General features: G+C 37.7%; 1 long non-coding RNA gene across 1 annotated transcript in view; it reads right to left on the bottom strand.

Annotated features, from left to right (window-relative positions):
- Nucleotides 1-1,451: 1,451 nt before the first annotated feature.
- LOC309475162 overlaps nucleotides 1,452-6,000 on the bottom strand; it is a 5,563-nt gene continuing 1,014 nt past the window's right edge. Inside the window, exons 2-3 of the long non-coding RNA XR_014197535.1 lie at nucleotides 4,660-4,832; nucleotides 1,452-2,881 (exon numbers count right to left, since the gene is read on the bottom strand). This is a non-coding gene — a long non-coding RNA (uncharacterized lncRNA). The remainder of the gene's footprint in view (nucleotides 2,882-4,659; nucleotides 4,833-6,000) is intronic.

The following is a 6,000-nucleotide window of genomic DNA, read 5'->3' as shown; positions in this document are numbered from 1 at the left end:
AAAGGTAAGAGAAAATCCTTCTTATTTATCTTTGCCTGGAACTTCCTAGCATCTGTTATGTAATTGAATCTCCCAGCATTTTCTTATTTATTCATTTATTTGTTTGCCCCTCTCTTTGCAAACCCCTCCCTCGCTTTCTGTCTTTCTGGTAATTAGTCAATTCATTGTTAACCCTTTCTTGCAGTGTTATTCTGTTTATATTTCTGGAAATGGAATGATCATAAAGTCCACTCTTTCTATTTACCGCCGGTCCCCTTAACCTCTCTTTCTGTCCTTGTCCGTGCGCCCCCACAACCTGCACTCATTCTGCGTTAAGTATTAATGTACTCATGTATGCATGCACGTTAACCTTTTCACTCTCTTCCTGTTTCTCTCTCCCCTCCCCTCCACCCCTCAACTCTCATTTGCCGTTTTGTTTTTGCATAATCTTAACTTTAGATGGAGAGAATATATGTGAAAAATCTGATACATGGGGATACTGTGATATGAGATACTGTGCATGCGATGTTTTTTTAGTTTTTTTTTTAATCTCTTTTGGAAAGCGTGCGATGCAGACTTCTCTCTATCTCACTCTGGTAATCCATCAGTGTCTGAGTGACACAGTGACTGACTGTGAAACGGTGATGTGCTTCTCATCAGGACCACTGATCTTGTGTGAATAAAAGAGAACATGATACCACTGATGAGACACATGAAAGAGTTTAGAGAGACAGATAGACAGAAATACAGATAGATAGATAGATAGATAGATAGATAGATAGATAGATAGATAGATAGATAGATAGATAGATAGATAGATAGATAGATAGATAGATAGATAGATAGATAGACAGATGTAGATGTCAGCATGAGCAGATTTAGACCTCAGGCAGAAGCAGCGGAGAACTGAACAAGAATTTTAAACACTGAATGAGACAACTGACAGAGATGTGAAAAGTAAAAAAAAAGGGTCTGCATAACCAGATACATGTGTCAGTTACACAATTAAAGTATTGTGCTGCTTAGTCAGCTTGTTAATTTGATCAGCTAGAGAGTATGTTGACAGCAGTCCAAATCACATCTAGCCATTGTGTTTGGCTTCAAATGCCAACAGTGTCATTATGTACTGTGACAACCCACTGCCAAACATGTCAGTAATATACAGTACTGGAATATCTCTCTTCATTACTTCCTCTCACTCTCACATCCCACCCCCCAGTCAGAGGCGTCTTCTCAACAGCCTCTTCATGTCTTGCTGTGATCCAATCTCAAGCACTGACATTCATTCATTTTGTGACTGCTCTCACAGAGTTAGCGGGTTATTGCGCAATGCGCACAGTTCACTTTGCAAAGCAATAGGCGAGAAAATCTGCAATCTAAAAAAAAAATCTGTAAAAACAGGGCACAAATGTACTCTATTGATCTGAAGGAATTTTCTTTTGACATTTACACTGCATTACGTTGTGTTTTAGATAGGGGTGTAACAATATATCGTGTCACAATATATCGCAATACAAAAATGCAACAATATGTATCGTGGATAGTGACAATATGTCTTGTGTATAATTCACCCAAAATAAAAGTTACTGTGTGAGGAACAAATCAAGTTTTCAGAGTTTTAGTGTCAGTACTACATGAAACTAAAATATATGTTGAATATAATGTATAATAATGCAATGGGGGAATATTGTGGGTCCTGAAAAGGCCAAATATCTTATGTTACCATTAAAAAGTGTCCTACATCATTTTAAATATATCTAGTCAGTGACAGAGTGCAAGTATATTTGTCTAAAACTAATTCTGTATTTTCCGCTTCAGAATAATGAATATTTTTATTCTGGTGTCACTATTGTCCTGTGCATTGGGTTTCCAGCACCAAGTCCAAGCCAATCATTTACACCCACAATGTAATATCAAATTTAGCATTTTAATCAACAGTTAATTTTTTGTTAACCTTTTATCATATATATCGCACAAGATCAGTGGTCCTGAAAGAGGTGTTAGTGAAGCCAGCAGGGGGTGCTCACCCTGTGGTCTATGTGGGTCCTAACGCCCCAGTATAGTGATGGGGGCACAATACTGTCAAAGAGCACCGTCCTTCGGATGAGACGTTAAACCGAGGTCCTGACTCTCTGTGGTCATTCAAAATCCCCATCTGTCTTTCGAAAGAGTAGGGGTGTAACCCTGGCATCCTGGCCAAATTTGCCCAGTGGCCTCTGTCTATCATGGCCTCCTAATCATCCTCATATACTGATTGGCTTCATCACTGTCTCCTCTCCACCAGTAAGCTGGTGTGTGGTGGGCGTTCTGGCGCAATATGGCTGCCGTCGCATCATCCAAGTGGATGCTGCACATTGGTGGTGGTTGAGGAGATTCCCCCCTTCTATGTAAAGCGCTTTGAGTGCTGAGAAAAGTGCTATATAAATGTAATTAATTATTATTATCATATGTCGCAATTATATCGTATTGTGAGTTCAGTATCGTGATATGTCTCAAAACGTGACATGAGAGTATCGTTACACCCCTAGTTTTGTTAACATTTAGTTAACGTAAATGTATGTAAAATAAAAAGGATAATTTCCTGGTAATGAGCTGCCAGTACTTTTTCTGCTATTTTACGGATTTATTTCTTAGTGTGCACACTGCCACGACGCACTGCAGAGCGTGCAAGTTACTACAAGTTTGTTTTTCTTTTTTTATTGATGACAACAGTGCCAACATGACAGCTTACTTAGTTCTAGATTGACTTAACTAGCATTGCACTAGCCATTTGGGTTGTTAAAGAATAGATTTCCTAAAAGATTGCACTATGAATGAGGTCTACAGTTGCCCACCAGTAGAAGCACACATCAAATCGATGCAAATTAGATTACATTCGAATCCGCCGCTGGCTTGGAAGTTTCTGAAACACATAAAATCACTTTTGAATAGAAATGAGCCCACAGTTACCTCTGAAGAAATCATCTCAGAAGATGAAAAAATATATACGATACAATCACATTTAGTTGATAAAAAATTATATTATTATTCAGATTTGTTCTAGTGTGCAAGTATCATTTCCAAAATCTCATTTCGTCATATAATGACTTTAGATACAAATTGACATTTCCCTCAGTCTGAGGGTTGAAAAATAATCCTTAGATTCCGGTCCACGCCAGTGAATTGCAAATCATTGAAAATGTTTAAATAAATAATGAAATAAACAGGTTTCATAAACATCACAGACACGTATTATTATGTACAGCAGGTGGTGGGAAGAGATTTGATTTGAAGCCTGAGAAATAAAATTCTACTAAGCGTGAGGTACTGTGCTAATCGCTAATCTTGTTAGCGTCCATGTGTCATGATCTCATTAGCGGTGCTTCACCAATGCCATTATGACAAGTTACCTGCCACCACCGTGGAGACAGCCATGGTGCCTGTCAAAACAGTGGACGCCCTGATGGATTGACAAGTAGAAATCGCTGCAATGGCATGTAATGATGTGCTTTTGGCCAAAATGCCTCAAAATTACCTTAAAGGTCAGCTACTATATGTATGAGTATGTGTCCTATTCCTGAATTCTTCCTTCTTTTGAAACTACGGCTACAAGTGTCTCCCTTGGCAAGATGTTCTAATGTTTTTGAAAGAAGTCTCTTCTGCTCACCAAGGCTGCATTTATTTGATCAAAAATACAGTAAAAACAAAAACATTGTGAAATATTATTACAATTTAAAATAACAGTTTTATTTTTTATATATATATATATATATATATAATATATATATTTAAAATGTCATTTATTTGTGTGATGGCAAAGCTGAATTTTAAGCATCATTATTAAGCAGTTGTGCTGCTTAATATTTTTATGGAAACCATGATACATTTTTTCAGGATTATTTTACATATACAAAGTTGAAAAGAACAGCATTTATTTGAAATAGAAATCTATTATATATTATAAATGTTTTAACTATAACTTTTGATCCTTCTGCATCCTTGCTGAATACAACTTTTGAACAGTAGTGTATAATAAATAAATGATAAAACAAAAATATTATAGTTAAAATATGAATGTTAAAATGATTAATATTTCCATATTTTATCATAAAAAAGGTAGCACTTTATTTTACAGTCCTGTTCCCCATGTACATAGTATGTACTTATAATAGTAATTAAAATAACTGGTAATAACTATGCCCTGAACCTAACCTTTACCCACTTTCTTAGATAAGTACACTGTAATTACACGTAAGTGCACGTACAGTAAAATAAAGTGCAAAAAAAAAAAAGTGTTATACATAATAATATATAGCTCCTTTTGTATTTCAAGGTTGTCCTAACTTAACAATGATGCTGACTGTTCCATAGTACCACCAAAGTACATGTGCTCTTTAAAATTATCTTCCTGATTGAAATTCTCAATTATTTCAGCTGGGATTAGCTGCAAACGCTCAGGGGAGCTTCTGCATATCAAGTGTACCCATAGAAACAAGACGTTGTGGCTAGAACCACGAATAAAGTCAAAAGTGCATTCTCACTTCTTATCAAATTACACACTCACTTTCTCTTAACCCATTTCCCATCCTCTCCTCATTCTAGCACAGTAACTCTTATAAACTAATATTTTGGGGTCTGAAACTGGCTCATTTGCGGTTCCCAGTGCTGCTTTAAGGAAAGCGCTTAGTGAAGCTGACAAACCTTAACTGCTGCCCTGTTTTCCAGCTCGGCTCACGTTGAGGGTTAGAAGAGCAGGTTGAAATTGAAAGTGTGCTGTGGCACGCAGGTCTGGCAGCTCAGAAACAGTTTTGACAAGCCAGGTCAATTCATCTCAGTCTCTGGAGGTATTACAGATCAAATGCGTATCTGACAGTCTGTCAAAACAAACAACAACAAACAAGGTTGTTAAGAGGTCTCTGGAAGGAGGTCTTTAATTTAGAAAGGAAGACACAAAGGCTTACCAGTTGTTTCAATTAACATCGAATAAAACTGAGTAAGGCTGCAGGGAAGAGGAAATCGGCCAAGCACTGCTTTTGGCTTCAAGCATAGATTTTTGCTCACGACTTCTAAATAAACAGAGCAGGGCTTAGATGGAGAGTTCTTAAAGCTAGAGCTCAGCACAAACTTCTTAAGCCGCAGCATGCAAACGCCCACTCTCGTCCAACTCTGAACCTCCAGCCACTCTTTCCTCACTTCGCTTTGTACCTACTCATACTCACAGCCTCTAGCCTATTGCTCTTGTGCTGTAGTTTGCAGCTCCACTCAGCAACTAAGTTATAACTCTCATGTATATTTGTGTCTGTTCAACGTTTAAGCATTTAAAGTAGAGCGCAACTTTTGGTTTTGGTCTCGAACACGGGTCTCTAGATCCAGTAAAATGTCTACAACTCCTTTCAAGAACAAGAAACAGCTCTTTTGTTCAAATTCAATGGCCTCAAAATTCAAAGGAGATTCTAAGACTAAATGCATTTCTGTGAAACCAAGTGCCCTCAAGATCTGAGTAGTGAATTTCTGCCATGCTGGGGTGGACTACATGAACATCTGTCCTCATGAAACTGCTTTGAATCTGCTTTTGAAATAGTGGGAAGTTTGATGGTTATGGATTTTTGCTCACAAGTTCACATTTCTATCCCCAAGCCTATTACCACATGCCCTCGACCCAGATTCCACTCCAAAATATATTTTAGAATAAGCTCATCCCCAAAATGGCGTAATTATCATAGAGATGAAGGAAGTGAAGTTATATTGTTTCTTCACCATTTGGGTTGATCACATCCTGAGCAAATGGTCATCATCAATTGTAGAATGGGACTGGGTGTGGGACACAGAGAACCTTCTCAGACAATGGGGTGTCTCAACTTCATTAACTTACAGACCACAACTGTTGCAACAAGAGCAACTTCATTTACATTAAGAGTGGTAAACTAACAGGATAAAAGGTTTAAGATTTGGATTTTCTGGGTTCATTCTGACGCCGGTGAACCCAAGGTGCTTTGTGTACCTTGCCACTGCTATGCTGTAATAAACTTCATTTTTTAGATC

This window comes from Leuciscus leuciscus (genome assembly GCF_965113295.1).
Source record: "Leuciscus leuciscus genome assembly, chromosome: 1".
Classification (NCBI taxonomy): domain Eukaryota; kingdom Metazoa; phylum Chordata; class Actinopteri; order Cypriniformes; family Leuciscidae; genus Leuciscus; species Leuciscus leuciscus.
Note: the sequence above shows the minus strand (reverse complement) of the source record. Positions and strands in the feature narration are given on the sequence as shown.